Source organism: Pristiophorus japonicus, chromosome 11 (assembly GCF_044704955.1).
Source record: "Pristiophorus japonicus isolate sPriJap1 chromosome 11, sPriJap1.hap1, whole genome shotgun sequence".
Taxonomy (NCBI): domain Eukaryota; kingdom Metazoa; phylum Chordata; class Chondrichthyes; family Pristiophoridae; genus Pristiophorus; species Pristiophorus japonicus.
In genome coordinates, this window is record NC_091987.1 from 120,504,496 (window position 1) to 120,523,408 (window position 18,913).

Here is an 18,913-nt window from a genome sequence, read left to right on the forward strand (position 1 = left end):
ATGAGACTCCACACTTTTAATTGTTCGCTTTCTGTGCAAGAGAGTTTGATTGGCAGGCATTAATAATTATCACGTAGTTAAAAAGGTACTCACACTGTTAATTACTGGATTTAACTTTCTGTGGTGAGTTTAATGGACAATTAACGCACAGGTACAGCAACTTCATGAAAATCACGGGGCGGTTAAGCGCGAGATGCTGTTTTTGCGAAGCTAACGGGGAAGCACTGTAAATCGTCCAGCAACTTGTGGCGATTTGTAATTCACGGGGTATCTCCTCCTCGTCTCAAGTCGCTGGCTAATTTGTGCAATAATAACAGCATACGTTGTTCAGATGCTATTACTTTTTCATGAAATTCCGGCAAACCTTTTTCGTTATGGTTGCGCTCGGTATTCTTTTATCTTAGCGTTTGATGGACCTAAATGAGACACAGTGCCCTCTTTATTCCAGTACTTATCTCACTGCACTTCCTTTTTCAGCTACAAGCTGAACAATGGGGAAACAGTTGGATATCCAGTCAGCTGCACAAATGAGAAGGACCTTGAGAACCCACCGGCATGAGTGAGTTGCAGAGGTCTTTCTCACAGTGAAGAAAACTCATTATCTCACAATCCTATGTTGTCTGCGTTGTTTATACCACAGGTAATAATTTAGAGGAGATTTGTTGCATTAGTCTATTAACAGTGTAACTAGGATGCTCAAATTTACTTATATTGTATGTAATTAAATTGGCCTGAAATTGACAAAGGGTTAGTGCAGCCTTAAGTATATTCGTTTAATTTTGTATGTGCTGCTAGTAGTCCTTGACACAAGTTTGAAATGTTTTTAAAAATCCATCAACATTTTGAACAAACTGAGGTCCAGTACTTTCATCTGGAAAATAAGAGAGCTAATCATATGCTCCCTCCTACTTTACATCGCATGAAATCTTTTTCATTGAGTTATGTATTACACTTATCCCGAGGCTGTATCTACACTGCGTCCAATTTATAATAGTTTATTGTGAATTGGCTAAATAACAAATGAATTCACCACACTTGGAGCTGTGCTCAGTTCTGGTCTCCATATTACAAAAAGGTTATAGAGGCACTGGAGGAGGTGCAAAAAAGATTTAAAAGGGTGATAACAGAACTGAAAGGTTGTAACTATTCGGAAAGACTGAACAAGCTGTGGATCTTTTCTCTAGATGAGAGAAGGCTGAGAGGTGATTTGATAAAGGCTCTTTAAATTATGAAGGGGTTCAATAGGGTAGAAGTAAATAAGATGTTTCCACTTGTAGGGGATTCAAAAACTATGGGGGAGAAATATAAGATAGTCACCAATAAATCCAATAGGGAATTCAGGAGAAACTTCTTCACCAAGAGAGTGGTTAGAATATAGAACTTGCTACCAGAAGGAGTAGTTGAGGTGAATGGCATAGAAAGGAAAAGGTTTTGCTGATAGGGTTAAATGAAGAGGGGTGGGAGGAGGCTCGTGTGGAGCATAAACACCAGCATGGACCAGTTGGCCTGAATGGCCTGTTTCTGTGCTGGAAATTCTGTGTCATTCTATATAAGTGACACATGCCTTTCCTGGCATGTCACCATGGGAAAGCACATGTCTCAGGGCCACGCCACTGGAGTTTGTTTTTACCTACTGATCCAATCCAAAACATTGCATCTAGGTAGATGCGGCAGGTTGGTTCATGTGCCCACGTGGAACATTTTCTATTGGAATCTTCCTGGGTCAGGAGCAGATCATTGTTTTCACTCATGAATGTTGGGTGTGTGTAATTGTTTTCCATCGGGGACTGGTTTGGGATGCCGGACTATTTGAAAAACACAGGGTAATACTTGGACTTCAGGGAGAGTTGATACCCTTGCATTTGAACCAGTCATAGTCTTCCTGTATAGGTGAGCTTAATTCGGAATCAGACCCCGATAGCATCACCGTAGGGATTGAATATTGATTATACAGGATAGGCTATCTTCTGCCCTGTGCCCAGAGAGTCAGGTTTCCATCCTGCTTGTACATTAATGATTTAGACGAGGGGATTAAATGTAGTATCTTCAAGTTTGCGGATGACACTAAGTTGGGTGGCAGTGTGAGCTGCGAGGAGGATGCTATGAGGCTGCAGAGTGACTTGGATAGGTTAGATGAGTGGGCAAATGCATGGCAGATGAAGTATAATATGGATAAATGTGAAGTTATCCACTTTGGTTGTAAGAACAGAGAGACAGACTATTATCTGAATGGTGACAGATTAGGAAAAGGGGAGGTGCAACGAGACCTGGGTGTCATGGTACATCAGTCATTGAAGGTTGGCATGCAGGTACAGCAGGCGGTTAAGAAAGCAAATGGCATGTTGGCCTTCATAGCGAGGGGATTTGAGTACAGGGGCAGGGAGGTGTTACTACAGTTGTACAGGGCCTTGGTGAGGCCACACCCGGAGTATTGTGTACAGTTTTGGTCTCCTAACCTGAGGAAGGACATTCTTGCTATTGAGGGAGTGCAGCGAAGGTTCACCAGACTGATTCCCGGGATGGCGGGACTGACCTATCAAGAAAGACTGGATCAACTGGGCTTGTATTCACTGGAGTTCAGAAGAATGAGAGGGGATCTCATAGAAACGTTTAAAATTCTGACGGGTTTAGACAGGTTAGATGCAGGAGAAATGTTCCCAATGTTGTGGAAGTCCAGAACCAGGGGTCACAGTCTAAGGATAAGGGGTAAGCCATTTAGGACCGAGATGAGGAGAAACTTCTTCACCCAGAGAGTGGTGAACCCGTGGAATTCTCTACCACAGAAAGTTGTTGAGGCCAATTCACTAAATATATTCAAAAAGGAGTTAGATGTAGTCCTTACTACTAGAGGGATCGAGGGGTATGGCGAGAAAGCAGGAATGGGGTACTGAAGTTGCATGTTCAGCCATGAACTCATTGAATGGCGGTGCAGGCTCGAAGGGCCGAATGGCTTACTCCTGCACCTATTTTCTATGTTTCTATGTTTCTATGTACTGCCTCAGGATGCATCATTGGGCCTAAGCCCATAGTACATGCAGGCCCAACACTGTTTTTTTCATGAGGCAGGACGAGGTATTCCAACCTCCCCCTTCATTTTACGCTGAGTCCACCTGAGAAAAGGCTGTCCCTTGTCCACCTGGAGGTTCTACAGGGCTCCTGGGAGCACTCTAAAGACTCTACAGGCAAGTGTCAGAAATGTGTTTAACCCCCCCCCACCCTCCCCATTCTCCTGACAACAATCTATTGGCCTCAGGGCTTTGTGGCTGATGTTCTCCAGCAACGGCCAGAAGGCTCCCATCCAGCACTGTCCTGAGATCCAGGGATGACCTTTTAGGCCGCTATCACTTTGCTACGAAGTTTTCAAGCACATGGCCTAACTGGGGGAAGGGAGTGTGCTTGGAGCCCGCCCCCTCTCTCCTCCCCCAGCCAAGGGGAGGAGGAAAACCACAGGGCCAGGTACCTGCTCACAGGCCCCTCAGATCCTTCCCTTCAAAACCTTCCCTTCCAAGTTTCACTGGGAGTGAATCCTTATTGTAGTATAAACCCTGCACTCTGGAGTCACTCACAAATTAAAATTCTCCCTCCCCATCTGAACCCTGAGACTACTATCTGTGTTTCACTGATATCTCTTATTTACAAACAAGAAAGTGAATGTAATGCTACTTCAGTACCATCTGCTCTGTGCATCTGCACCGTTGCATTCTCACATTAGATGTCACCATAACAAACATTGTAAAAGGGTTTTTTTTCCACTACCAAAGTGATTATAATTTAATAAATGGAAAGGAAAATTGGGAAAGGTGCATAACTGGTGGCCGATCGAAGATCGCCTATTGTACACTATACCCTGGAGTGATGCCAGGACTGTCAGTATTTAATATACAAGAGGAGAAAAACATAAGAAAGTACAGAAGTCCATTTGGCCCATCAAGCCCACTGCTTTCCCAGACCTTTCACAATCTATCCCATCAAGGATTCTTTCCCACCCACGTAATCTCGTGGGGCAAAGTTCTGCATCAATGCTCCCTGATCCCCTAACAGTATTCAAACAAAACTCTCGAATATTCCTCCATCCCAGGCCGCCATTATTCGCAGAACTCAGCTATGGTAGTTCCCCAACACAGTTAACTCCTCCCCCTTCTTCCTTTGATAGCGGAGCTCTCATTTCCATGGAGTACTTTACCACCTAAGTCTACACCTGTCCCTATTCTCGTGAATCCTATTCTTAACCAAATATTTATCCTCTTTGATGGAATGAATTGTCATGGCCAATTGCTCTGATTTTGTGCTGCATACCCACTATCTGGTGAGAATCCGAGCGGTGGGGGGGGGCGGGGGGCGGCATTTATCCCCACTGTCTTTAATTTGAAGCAAAGTGCAGAGGCAAAGACAGCCATTTAGTATGTACAGATGCACTGTCCTACAACAGAAAGTAATAATGGCTGAAGCTTATTAATTGGCAGTGTGTAAGAACTCATTCAGTGTTTGCTGATAGTACGATCCCATCACTACAAAACAATGTAGCACCTGACTGACTGAGAGCAACACCTTGCAAGATATGTTCATGTACATTAGTACTGTACTGAGGCAATGCTCATTTTAATTTGGATGATATATCGTTTCAACTATTGCTGAGGTGGATCTGTGTCTTCTTAAGGCTACAAAAATCAAACAGAGTTTAATTGTTCACAAAAGCACAATACTGTGGATGCTGGAATCTGGAATAAAAACAGAAAATGATCCTTCGACGGGTCATCAACCTGAAACATTAACTCTATTTCTCTCTCCACAGATGCTGCCTGACCTGCTGAGTATTTCCAGCATTTTCCGAGTTTAATTGTTGCTTGGGGAGGAAACATTGCAGAATGGGAAGAGCGTGTAAATTTAGACAAACAATTGGCTTTCTTTCCTTTTTTTAAGATCGCGTCACATCCGGAACAAAGAGCAAAACTTTTAAATGTAATGTCTGGCGTGTGATGGATGCACATTAAATGCAAGCTATAGATAGATGTATTCAGCCAAGACAAATATTTTTCTTTGTGAAGAAAAGTTGGAAGAATGAATCACTATTTTTCAATTTTTTCCAAAAGGTTCACGGATTAGAATTTATAAAGTAGTTAATGTGCCTACTTCCTATCATATGATTTAGTTTATCCTTTAAATTATATATTTTACAGTACCCTGTATCAGCTGTGGCTCAGTGAGTAATACTTTCATCTCCGAGTCAAAAGGTTGTTGATTCAAATCCCACTCCAGGGACTTGAGCACATCACTCTTGCCTGACACTTCAGTGCAGTACTGTGGGAGTGCTGCACTCTTGGAGGTGCCGTCTTTCGGATAAACCGAGACCCAGTCTGCCCTCTCAGGTGGGCATGACGATTCCATGGCACGATTTCAAAGAAGAGCTGGGGAGTTCTCCCCGGTGTCCTGACCAATCCCTTAACCAACATCACTATTACAGATTATCTGGTCATTATCTTATTGCTGTTTGTGGGACCTTGCTGTGAGCAAATTGGCTGCCGTGTTTCCTATATTACAACAGTGATAATCTTCAAAAGTACTTAATTGGCTGTAAAGCAATTTGAGACATCCTGAGTTATTAAAAGTCTCAAGTTTTTTTCTTATATCGCTGCAATGAGCCTCCAGGTCATCCCCAGATGGGTTCATGTTCTGTGGTTGAAGCTGTTAGCAGACTTGTGATTGATGATGGCAGTGTAGTGTAGCCAGCACATGGGGGGCCTCCTGCCCACGATGAGGATTCTGGGATCAATCATGCATGTGCAGTGCAGCCAACATCCAGTGTGTGTCCTGACCCTTGGAAGAGGTTGTGCATAATGTCCCATTCTTAAAAATCAAACTGGATGCACGGGGAGAACTCTGGGCAGTTGGAAACATTTTTAAAAAGATGGCTGCTCTCACATTGGAGCTGAGGCAGCTCTCTGCCAGGCCACATCAACCTGGACGTTGTGCCATGGTTGTCAGGAGGGCAGATGTAGTCTCCTAGTTTACCCTGTGCCCCATGGCCATCCTTGGAAACAGGGCTTCCTATACTGAGCAACAGGAGTGGCTGCCTGGAAAAACATAAAGAGTTCAAAAAGCAGAGAACGAGTCTCCAGGCTGGTTGCCAAGGGTGACGAAGCCCCAGAAGTCCAGATCCAGCAATTCAGTATCAAATACTGGACAAGAGCACAGCAGGGAAAGCCACAGATTGCAACAGAGTTTAGTTGCATCAAGGTAGGCTGCACTTTGGCTCTGATCATTGCTCCAATTAAGCTTTTTAAGCAGAAGCTAAGTACACTGGATAATGGGACCCGTGATGTTTGGTCCCGATATACACAGTCACAATCTGCGACGATATAGTCTGGTGTAGGTCTGTCTAGTGGTCAGGTCAACATGCGGTTATGGGTGTGGACATGAACAAGAAGATGGTCTGTGGTGCCGATGCAACAAAAAGCCTATCACTGTGGATAGTGTAGCTGAGCCAACAATTAAACTTACATCGCTGTAAAGCCAATGATCTTGCAAACTGACGATCTGCAGGCATGCAATGGGTGTAAATGCAGAGAAGGGATTCTTCTTCAATATAGGTCAAACTGAGTGGGGGGGGGGGGGGGGAGGGTGGCAGGGGGGAGGTGGGTGCTGATCCTTTTCAACATCGCTCCTTGAGCCTTGTGTTTGTGTGGGCTGGTCCCAATGAATCAAAAAAGCTCTTGCTATGCTTGACTTCTTGTTTTGTCCCTATGGTTCCAACGTATCAGCTTCACCTCACAATGAATGGTTGACGGCGTGTCTGCTGCTGACTGAATGAGCTGTGTGTGAGCGTGGAGGTTTTCTCCAGAAAGGGGCTCGCCTTCCCGTGCAGAACGTAGGTAAGACGGGCTCAGTCTGTTTTATGAAGCACCTCTGCTTGCCGTGGCGTGCAGGGACCTAGCGACGACTGCCGCTGCACTGGAATGTGCTCTGCCAGTTGGCTGTAATGAGATTAGGAGGAGAGAAAAAAAAGCGAGCAAAGCGGACTGAACCATCCCATGAGCTGAACGGGGGGTGGTTCTGGATACTGTCGAGCTGCATACCGTCTTTTACCCCCAGCGCTTCTTTCCCTCTGACCGCCCCCCCCAGGATGAATAGCTTTTCGACATCACCAGCGTGACTAAAATGCAAGCTGTTGCTGGAGGAGAGAAATCGCTGTGGTGCTAAGGCGCCATTCTGCATTACAGCAGCACATCCTGCCATGGCCATGGGATGCTGCGTGCGGAGGGAGGCAGGTGTCCACTATTTGCTTCGAGCGCTTCGCCAAGCAGGCTGAGGAAACTTCGCTGAAGCTACTTTTAACTCTGTAAGTGCTTAGAGCATGCCGACACTGTAGTGCATGATATTTGGTGCAGAGCTGAACTGCTACGAGATAATCTTGCTGGAAAATGCATGTAATCTGTGGTGAAATGCCTGATATTCAGAGATGGGTGGGGGGGGGGGGGGGGAAAGACTGTACATTAAAAAATCTTTCGGTTTCTGTTTCAACGTGCAACTGAAATAGTGATAAAGAAAGATCGGTGTGTGAGGACAGTTTTATAGTGCATTGTTCTCGAGATGTGAAACCATCGACTCTCTCCACAGCCAGCAGCTTTTGTGTGGATTGTCCCTCCTCAGTTGGAATGTTAGATGCATATTTTAACACCAGCCACATTGAGCAATCTATAATTTTTGCATATTGTACAATATATTATAAGGCTCTCATCTGCAAGGGCATCTTAAATTTGCATTTTCTCATGAAACCAGCAATTTGTCTTGTTCGTGGTTGCAATGATTTTCTTTACGAGGGATTATAATGGATTATTTGGCTATCTGTGGAGAAAATAGAGGCAAACAATAAAAGCCTGAAGTAGGGAATTCGATTGTGCACATTCAGCAAAAAGGTTTGTCGGGGCGGTACGATAAAAGCAAGCTGGCAAGTGAACAGACTTGTTTTTTGGGTGGAGGCCTCGATTTTCCATTTTTATATATTTTTATTTTCTCACTAGTGTTCAATCTGCTCTGTATCCTCACTGACACAAATGCTATTTGCTCTCAGCATAGAAAGAAATGTCCTTCAGTCCGACTGAGAAAATCCTGAGCCATAATGCAGAAGGGGGCGTATCAGCACTGTTAATGCTACAAATTGAATTAAAGGCCACTTATTTCTTTACCCCTGTCTTCCGCCGACAACGCTCTCAATTCCACAGATGCTGGCAGTCCCAAGGCACCTCGCCCATGTGACTATTAAGATGATGAGACTTAGTGGACGCAAAAAAAAACCAAGGTCCAGCTCTATCATATTGGTAGTCGCATGGTACGATAATGAAGTTGTTGACTAATCATAGCAATCGATTTCTATCAATTAGTCTACAACAGCCCCAGTGGTGGTGAGTCACCTGCTCCTCCCAAGCATGCTACACTTACCACATGTCATTCTTCACATGTGAGCCTACCCAATGAGAATCAACAGGCTGTATGACCATGGAGGGCATCGCAAGTCCAAACCCCTTCTCACCTGACATGCTCTCATACTTACATCCACTCATGAGCACTCTCCAGTCAGGATCAATGGTGTAATGATTAAAAATAGGAGCCCTGGCTGATGTTTCGTGTATCGCAGGGATACTGATATCCCAATTGTTGCTATGGTTGAAATAGCCACCTCAGCATCATCAAGTGTGAAATAAACCGGACCAGAGACCTTCTGTTCTGTATGATCCAATACTACATGGTGCATTTACCTACTAAGCCATCAGGGGCAGTCTTTTCCTTTTGGATGGATAGTGAGGTGGTGGATCACATTGAAGCACTAAAGTGCTGCATTATGGGATGCTGGAACTGTAACAGATGCAGATCTTTGCCCTGTTCCATTTTATAAAGTGCAGTAGTTGTTTATCTGAGGTTTTAGCTAGGCTGAGATATTTTGAAGTGTAACTCTAACTCTATTAGCTTCATTCTGAAAGATTGCCTTTGCCTTGGGCTCTAAGGGTTGAGTAAAAATGCAATACTGGCTGCAGACAGCTAGTGCTATTGGGGACAATAGCCCAGCCAACCTCCCAGAGAGGAGTAAAGAATATGTTAATAGCATCAGGATTTCGCCTTGCTGTAAGGTGCTGTATCTATGCTAGTTGCTACTACATAGGATGTAATTGTTACCTGTAAATGGCTGATTCATAAGGAGATATCCTGGTAGGGAGGTAGTTAATATCTCACTATCTTTGGTATAAAAGGCTTCTTTTACCAATAAGTGCCATGCAAGTTACTAATTTTTATTTCACTCACTTCAACCACATTCCTGAGTCATCGTGGTGAGACAGAGCCCTGTGAATATAAAGGCCTACACCTATTTAAAAGATCAATAAAGAACTCAATTTAAAGATGCTGAAATGGAAAAAGATTCTAATGAGTTTTATTTTCAAATCAAGAAATGAGTTGCAAGTCTAACATAGTTTTTCTTTATTCATTTTGCTTCTGTGTAATCTTAATTCTTGCAAATAAATTTAACTTATAATTTAACCTGAACAGTATAGCCTGACAGTGCAATATTTCCCACCCTTGGGGGCACTTGATCGTCAGCCCATGTGGAACTCTTGTGTGACACCCAATGATAAAAGGGTAATTACTAATACCACAGCGCACTAACCCAGTCACTCCACGCTTACAATGCCAAGGTTCACGGGGGGTGCAGGTTTGCCTTTGGGAGCTTCCTTGTTTTTATTCATCAATCTTCTGAAAATTAATAACCAGCTTTGGGAGAGAAGCCAAGCTGTTAAGAAGGATGTAGACTCGGGCCCAAGATGCACTACAGGAAGGAGACACCGTGAGCAGGTCATTTGTTGGTTAGTTTTGTGCACCTTCTGGTTTCAGAATGGCACTGCTGAAAACCTCGGAGAAGCTTACCTGTCCTCTCAGCTGGAGGTGTACATAATGTGGGAGACCAAGAAGTAGGAGTGCAATGTACACTAACAAAGAGAGGTTTTCATTTTCAAGAAATGTAAGTGACTAGTTTATGGAGTGCACCCACCCAAAATGTTGCTCTTATGTGTGTCACCATTCTGCCCAGCAACACACATTATTAAAATTAGTAATATCAGTGCCAAGTTATACAACCGCTCCACTATTCTGGCAGGAATGTAATTAATATCTCAAAATGATCAACTCTGACATGAAAAGCTTCTTTTGGTATATAGACAGTGCAAGAGCTAGTCATCTTTAGTTCACTCAGTTTAACCTTATTTACTCTACTACCTCCTTCAGTTGGCTATTCTGATGTGCGAGGTTGGCAGGTTATTCAGCTATATAGGCCATCATATCTGAGCTCCATCTTGTCTTCCCCAGATGCCTACACATGCAAACTTGCCAGTAGGGGCAGGGTCATTGTACAGAAATCAGGGGTGGTATCCTCCCCTGCCCCACCCCCAGACCGGGAAAGCCCAGGCAAGATATAGCACCCCAACTGCTGGCATAGCTGCCGTTAGTCAATAGGCAAGGAACGGAACTCTGGACCCTCCTGTATGACTCAGCACCAGTGATGGATTCACTTACTATATCATCACTGGAGCTCTCCAATCCTCCCTTAAGCATAAACAATGATGAAAGAGTGACAAGAACATTGCGTATGTGCCAAAAACGTATTCACATATAATTGAAGGTGGATGTTCGCATTAAAGGAGTAATAGTCAATTTGGAGCACAATACCCCCCAAAAAGTCAATACCTGAGAGCTGAAAATGCCATCTTGTTGTTATGTCGCTGCATCCACCAACAGAGCCGTGTTGCAGGTGTAATGATAATCTGTCACATATTTTAAATTTACCATTTTTGATAACTACTTAGAATCGGATGGGAGTCAGGAGAGGAGGGGATGACTGAAAATAGGCGAGGAGAAATACGTAATACTGTTTTAAAAATCTTTTTTGTATTTTCTGCTTTATTGAGAACTTCCAGTCACTTCTTATCTCTGACTCCCTTCGCCACTGAGGACCTTGATTCAGGAAAGTGTGTATACGTGGGATGTGGAATGTCTTGCGGCTCAGTACATGCCTGGTACTAAGGAAAAATTATGGATTCATGTCCCCATTTCCCCTGCAGCATCGCTCACCTGCTGCGGCTAAGAATGGAGGAAGTCCACATTGCAAATGACAAGGGCAATTTATTTTATTTTTCTTATTAAAGCCCAGCTTATAGATATGAAGTACATTAAATTAGTTCAGCGACAGGGTACAGAAGAGTTCTGATTTGCAGCACTGACAGTGGTAGAATCTACAGTTAATATGGCTGTGCACTTTGAAATTTCCTCCCTAAAGCCCTGTACCTTGCTACATCTCTCCCCACTTCCAAAAAAAAGCCTTCACAAACCGTGTTTTATCAACTATACCTTTGATCACCAGCTTGATGTCCATTTCCCAAACCCATGATGCATATTGAAATGCTTTATTACATTAGTGTAACTTGGTATTCTGAGCTTAGCTTACGATCTCATATCTTCTGCACCACAAACACTGCTTACTACCATCTCTGCAACACTCCCTGCCTCCGCCAGTGCCTCAGCCCCTTCATGCCTTCATCACTTCAGATTCAGCTGCTACAACAACTCTGTCCTTCCTCCAGCCTCCACAAACTCCAACTTATGTAAAACATTTTGAATAATGTATTTTGGCCAGGCCAATTTTATTACATTAGGTTGAAGGGGCCATGGCAACAGTACATGCTCCCAAAATCACTTTGATTGCATACAAAGTGGCGCATGAGAGCTTGGGGCAGTCAGGCTGATGGCGGACATGGTTCTGGCTACTGTTGATTTTGCTTTGGCCACAGTCCATGGTCACGGGAAAACGTAGTTAGAAGCCGTGTCTACCTCCGCCTCTGAATATTGGGAACCCACCAAACAGAATATTGGATTTGCTAGAAATACATAACATTATGGACGCTTTGGGGGAGACATTTGCATTGTTTGCACCTCCCGTTAGTGCTCCCATCCCCGGAGGGCGGCTAACGGGTCACAAGCAATTTCTTGCCCACGTCATCGCTGTGCACAGTGACCCAATTTCGCCCTGGAGCGGAAAATCGGGTAGTGCCCTGTGAGGCTGCCACAGGTGATGTTCGCACTAGCCTCGCGAGTCGTGAAACAGGCCGCACTCCACTTGCGGGTTGCGAAGCAGGCCGCACTCAGCTCACGGGTCGCGAAGCAGGCCGCACTCGGCTCACGGGTCGCGAAGCAGGCCGCACTCGGCTCACGGGTCGCGAAGCAGGCCGCACTCGGCGGGTCGTGGAGCAGGCTGCACTCGCCTCACGGGTCGTGAAGCAGGCCGCACTCGGCTCACGGGTCATGAAGCAGGCCACACTCGGCTCACGGGTCGCGAAGCAGGCCGCACTCGGCTCTCGGGTCGCGAAGCAGGCCGCACTCGGCTCACGGGTCGCGAAGCAGGCCGCACTCGGCTCACGGGTCGCGAAGCAGGCCGCACTCGGCGGGTCGTGAAGCAGGCTGCACTCGCCTCACGGGTCGTGAAGCAGGCCGCACTCAGCGGTCGCGAAGCAGGCCGCACTCGGCTCACGGGTCGCGAAGCAGGCCGCACTCGGCTCACGGGTCGCGAAGCAGGCCGCACTCGCCTCATGGGTCACGAAGCAGGCCGCACTCGACTCACGAGTCGCGAAGCAGGCCGCACTCAGCTCACGGGTCACGAAGCAGGCCGCACTCGTCTCACAGGTCACAAAGCAGGCCGCACTCGACTCACGAGTCGCGAAGCAGGCCGCACTCCACTTGCGGGTTGCGAAGCAGGCCGCATTCGGTTCACGGGTCGCGAAGCAGGCCGCACTCCACTTGCGGGTTGCGAAGCAGGCCACACTCGGCTCACGGGTCGTGAAGCAGGCTGCACTCTGCTCATGAGACAAAAAGTACAGGAGACGTGTGTGCCGCCATTTTTTTTTAATTGCCGACTTATCGGTCGGACCTCTCACCGACAGTTTCGGGCATGGTGCAGCCCGGCACTCCGCTTCTGTGCTGGGCTGCGCCACGGCACCCCACTCCACGGTGGTGTAGTGATGGAAGGGGATGGCCCTGAGCTTGTTTCGGCGTTACGCGGCACTCCGAATAGCGCTGGAAAATTTGCGTGCATAACGCCCCGATCCTGCCCCCGAGAGGAACTGGAACGTCCGACAATGCGCTCCACTTCCTCTGGGGGGTGGTAACCCAATTTCACGGCAGGGGCCGGACTTCCGCGCCGGTTGCAGGAAGTCCCACTTTGCCTTGCTTACCGCCCCTAAACGGGGCATTACTGAATTTTGTCCCCTTTAGATTTACTTAGTGGTCTTGGGGGAATGGTGCCCAATTAGTCTCATTGTGCCTGAGGATGATCTTTTGGAAGTCAAAGATCTGCAATTCCTGTTGCTATAGGCAAGAGAGTTTGGTCATGCATTTTGCCTTTAAAAAAGACCCAACACTCACAGTCAAGTTCAATTATGAAGAATGGTCCCAATGGTGAGGTAGCAGAGGGCTGATATAGCTTACTCGACTATACCCAACGTGAGTCAAAGCCTCCAGAGAAACCTGAGGTAAGACAGCTCTGAGATTGTACAGAAGGACATCCTTGTAGACCCTAAAACATTATGGAATTCTTCTTGAAATGAGGCTGTGTAAGAAACTCTGGAAAAACAACTTAGAATCCAATGGTTATGATGACACAAGAGTACTTTGCAGGAATAAAATGCTCTTGACCCTACTGAACATGTTCTCAATACAAATCCAGAAATGTGATAAAGGGCTAAAATTGTCATCTAATTATTAACTCAAGGAAGTTAGTGTTTGCTCAGAGACTTTTAATCCTTTATTGAAAGCTACCACTTTCTATAAAACGCTTTTGTAGAAGTGTCATTGTGACTCAGTTCAACCAGTGTATGCAGTAATCTGAATCAAACGCTCTGTAGCTGCTAGCTTGAATTTATTGGTGCTTTTAGTTTGCTTTAATAGATATGATGTTGGTTCAATTTTACCTTTTTGCACTACTTGTTAAGACTTAGTACGGTACTGATTAATGGAACATAGAATCAATGGTATTTCGCAGTTACCTTCCAACAATGGCAGGAAATCACCGACAACTCAAGTACCACGACAAATATTTTTAACAGGTTTCAGTGCCGAGGGCTCCTCTATAAATGTATTGAAAAGCTCTTTTAATGTATCTAAAAACACATAAAAAGGAACAGAAATTTGGTATATTGTTCCTGTAAGAAATGTAATGTACAAGGGAATATTGCTGCACCATAGGAGAGGCACAGAAGACTGGAGATTTTATATGTAGAATAATTCACTCATCTCATTGTGATTATTTATATATGAGTTGCTTTGACTGCATTACGTGAGAGAAGTGGAGTTGTTCATATGTTTTGACAGTTGACTGTTAACTCCATTACATAGCTGTTATGTCATAACCGGATCTGAGTTATACTAGCTGCAGCACAGTTTTACTTTTTATACCACAGTTGTACAATTTTTATGAGGTAACTAAAACATAGTTTTTAAAACATTGATCAGTATTTTCTAGTTCTGCAATAGGCAAGAGGTTGGCTATCACTAATTGTTGTGGCATCTGGGATCTAGGTGGATAGTTGGAAAAAAGAAATGGCAAGAAAGTTCATGATCAGGCAGTGAGAAAGAGATGTGCATGTGAATGCTTTGTAATGGAGCGACTGAGAAGAGAGTGAGGAATTGCGCGGAAAGACATAAAGAGGAATGCGTTGTAGATGTGAGTAAAGAGGAACGAGCTCATATGAGAGGCTAAGGCAAGGCTTGAAATCACTGGCAAGAGTGTCTCGAGAGGCAGAGTTACAGACGGAGAGCGAGTCAGACAGAGATGAGACAGGTTTTCAGCAGACTTGAAGGAAAGGGAAATGCCAAGAGAGAAAGCCAAAACCTGCTAAGGGACTGATTAATGTCCAGGTTTACTGAAGTTACAAATCCATTAATGGTGAGGGACTGCCATGGATACAAGGGTTAGGATTGAGGGAACAAAGATGGAACTAAAATGGGCAATGTTGTTTCCCGCTGTAGTGATTTTAGTGCTTTTTATTTACATGGAATCGCTAAGGTGGCAACTGAGGGCTAATGTTGTTTGTGAGACAGAGATCTTGTTTCTTCACTTCTGATACAGGTCTCTTTTGCAATGCTCCACTCCCATTATGGAGCCTCAATAGCAGGGAGCACAGGCTGGAAATAGGGCTATAATATCATAAGGACAATTCTGCATCCAACGCTCCCAACTAGTGAGGCTCAATGTCAGGCCTGGAGTTTTGCAAAATTACCCCTTTTTGTACACTAATTAAAGGGAACCCTGTCAAAAGTGGTGTCAGGAGACCATAACCATAGAAATGTATACATCAATGTGTAGGGTCCAAGAGCTAAATAAATTATAGGCCAGATTTCGCTGTTAGTTAGATTTATTCATGCATGTTTAGATTAAATAAAATTATCCTGTAAGTTGCTGGAAGTGCAAGCTAATAACAGTGCAGCAAAGGCAACAGTGCCTCTGGGACCTTGGTGAATGACGGGGACCAAGAGTATATCTCCTTAACCAATGAGATTAAAGGATTGAGGAATAAACAGAGGAATGACAGAGAAGGTGAATTCAATGTCAAATCAGGTAAAGAAGGAAAATGAAAGAGAGGGAAAGAAAGACTGGATTAAGAAAGATATAAAAAGAGAGACAGAAAGAAAAAGAAAGAAAAATAAAATTTGACATTTTTAAAATCGAAAACAATTAACAATCTGAAGAAATGAGACTCCACATTTATATTTGTTTAATTTCTGGGCAAGAGAGGTAGTCATTAGCGATTGTCCTGTCATTTAAAGGGTACTTGCACTGTTAATTACTGGACTTTGCTTTCTGACACGAGTTTAATGAGCAATTAATGTGCAAATGCAGCAACTTCATGAAACTCACAGGGAGGTTGAGGGCGAGATGTCATTTTCACGAAGCTAATGGCGAAGCGGTGCAAATCAACCAGCAACTTGTGGCGATTCGCAATTGACAGGATATCTATTCCTTGCCTAAATTTGCTGGCCGCTAAGTAACGGTGACGGAGAAGGGAATAGAGGGTTATGCTGACAGAGTTAGATGAGGAAAGACAGAAGGATGCTCGAGTTGGGTCGAATGGCCTGTTTCTGTGCCGTATATTCAATGTAATTCTATGTAATTTTTTCAGCAAAATCTAGCCCATTATGTCAAATTAATCGTTATAGAATATAAGTTGGAAATTTCCTTGTTGCTACTCCTGCTCCATTGTCGTAACTTGGCTGGAAGTGCAAACGTGTAAGTGGGTTTCCAGCTCACCTCCAGGGAAGTTACAGCGGCAAGGTGGGAGCAGCTCTGAGGAAATTCACAGCCATAGTTCTACATTCAAACTGGAGAAAAGACTCAATTTTGTTGCTATGTATCTTCTCAATTATCCTTTTTTGGTACGCTATGTGATACCAGACACAGTACAGTGATGCAGTATGACGTGTACAGTTTCTGTGGGCCATCGTTGAGATACTAGTCTGACTCGCTAATGTGATAAATGTGCCCAGAGTGTACCGGAGTCGCTCGGATTAACAAGGTCCCAGATTCGATCCCTGCTGCATGCTAAACACAGCTGGGATGGCAATATGGGCACTAAAGCCAAGCCTTAGCACCTGAGGCGGAGGAGATTGGAAAGGGAAATGCAATTAGCAAGATTCTTCACCCCCCTCCCCTCCAGTTTGCTTCTGAGAATGTTGAATCTTGCACTGATGATTGCACATCAGTGTAAGATTCAACATCTTCAGAAGTGACAATTGCACTGATTGTGTCCCTCCCACAGATGGTCATTCTTCAATGTGAGCCGAGATAGTAACTAAACATTTCTGTTGGTGATATTCCTTTGTCCAGTGTCTCAATGGAGATTTTAATCCATTTGAATATCTGACAGCTTAAAGACAATCAGAAAACACAACTTATTTTGATAGGAAGCCTAATGATAGGAAGATAGACATGGACTTATTAAATGTATTATCTGACCATTATTGAGGTTCCTTCAGAATAACTAGATTCCAGCATTCCTCCTAACAGTAGCACATGAAGCCACTTGAAGTAAATTTATTTAATGGGCATGTTCCAGATTTTCATGCTTTTCCTCTCATAATCAATTTGCTTGTGGTCGCAAATTGTACATAATGAGTGTATGTGCTTTGACAGTTTGGAATTTCAAAAATCTCCTCCAAGTCCCAAATGTTTTCTGACACAGTCAGTCAGCATGGCTCAGCAACCTGACTGTGGAACACTCCAAAGGAGATTGAAGTGTACATGAGATGTTCTTTAATGAATCCCCTGAGGGTGTATACTAGCATTTTCATTCATTTCGGAAACTGTCCAAATCGTACAGTCCTCTCTTCAGAAACAGTTCAGTAAGGCCTTGTGTATTATGAAGTGACTACCCAGGAGACTGGGTGACACAGGGGTTTAGCTCAAGGTACATTTACCTCTCAGACATGGGTTTGAGTCCAGCCTAGAATGATGTGATAAGAGGCTCCTTTGTCAAACAGTCTCAAACCAGTTCCTTGTGGGTACAAGCCCACAAATTGGCACCATATTAATGGGACCAGACATGGTTGGGAAACTGAGGCCCCATGCTGCTGCTGTTTGAGCCTGGGATTTAGTCATATTTTGGAGTAGAGTGGAAGGAACTTGTTTTCATTCATGTAACCCATGATGTGGAGACTGGAGGTTAGATACTGGTTATAGCCTGTTTACAGGTGCCTGACTAACGGCACGAACTGTGTGAGCCCTAATCAGGAGGCACAAGGCTCACCCGAAATTGGGCCACAGGCCTCATTTCAATAATTCCAGAGGATGAATTTCAGGCCGCTTGTCTCGCCAGTAGCAGCCCTTAAGTACATCCCGGGAAGGAGGAGGGTGATGGGGGAAGGACAACAGGAGAGGGCTGATCGCAGGCTCCCGGGAGTGCTGTAAAACCGAGAAGTGTAGCCATGCTCCTTGTCTCCACATTAAACTTTACAAAATAAATGTACCTACTATTGTATTAGTGGCCCCTGTTTAGCCACGGTGATCGCTGAAGATTCCTGAGCAAAGCAGGCCCCAGTATCTGCTCGGCTGAACAGCGACCAGTTTAGCAGAGGGGGGGCATAAAACATGCTTCAGACTATTCATTTACATAGATAATGGGCCTAACGCCTGTTTAAGGTGATGCCCAGAGTGCTGGAAAAAATGCCCAATCCAATATGGGTCTGGACGTTCTTCAGGCATCCTTGGGGTTCAGTGTATTTCCCCCAGAAATTGGTGCATGTGCCCCTTTTCCACCCAGAAAACGAGTGTGACAAGGACTAATTTCTCCCTCTGCGTTCCCAAAGTAGCAAATATTACATTCTCTGCACTGACATTTCTCACCTTAATGATCAAAAAATATACCCTCTCATAAATTAAATGAACTGTTTAGGCGATCGTTTTGAGTGTTAGTCAAAATGACCCGAATCCACAAAGATCACATGAATGCACAAAGAATATTAAACTGTAGCAGTGAATCTGTGATGCTTCAAGCCATCTGAATCCTGTCTAATGCCTTAAATCCTTTATTGTGTGTAAATTGCATATTGTGGTGAAATTCTTTTGCAGTTCTTTCTTGTACAATTGTGATGATGGCTTAAAATTTTGAATGTGGTACAGATGTTGAACAATGATTTAATGATGTAAGATCGGAAGGCTTATTGAGTGGTAACATTGGATCTAGAATATCGCCAACTGCTGTGCCTCAGATTGCAGACCGATTCCCTTCCATGTTTTCATTATGCAGTAATGCATTGGTTTCCCCGCTCAGGCCCATGAGTAAAATAGCACTCAGGGCACCAATGACCTCTTCAGAGCCCGATCTGCATA

General features: G+C 44.5%; 1 protein-coding gene across 1 annotated transcript in view; it reads left to right on the forward strand.

Annotated features, from left to right (window-relative positions):
• nhsa (Nance-Horan syndrome a (congenital cataracts and dental anomalies)) overlaps positions 1 to 18,913 on the forward strand; it is a 470,910-nt gene that overhangs the window by 288,329 nt on the left and 163,668 nt on the right. The window lies entirely within an intron of this gene.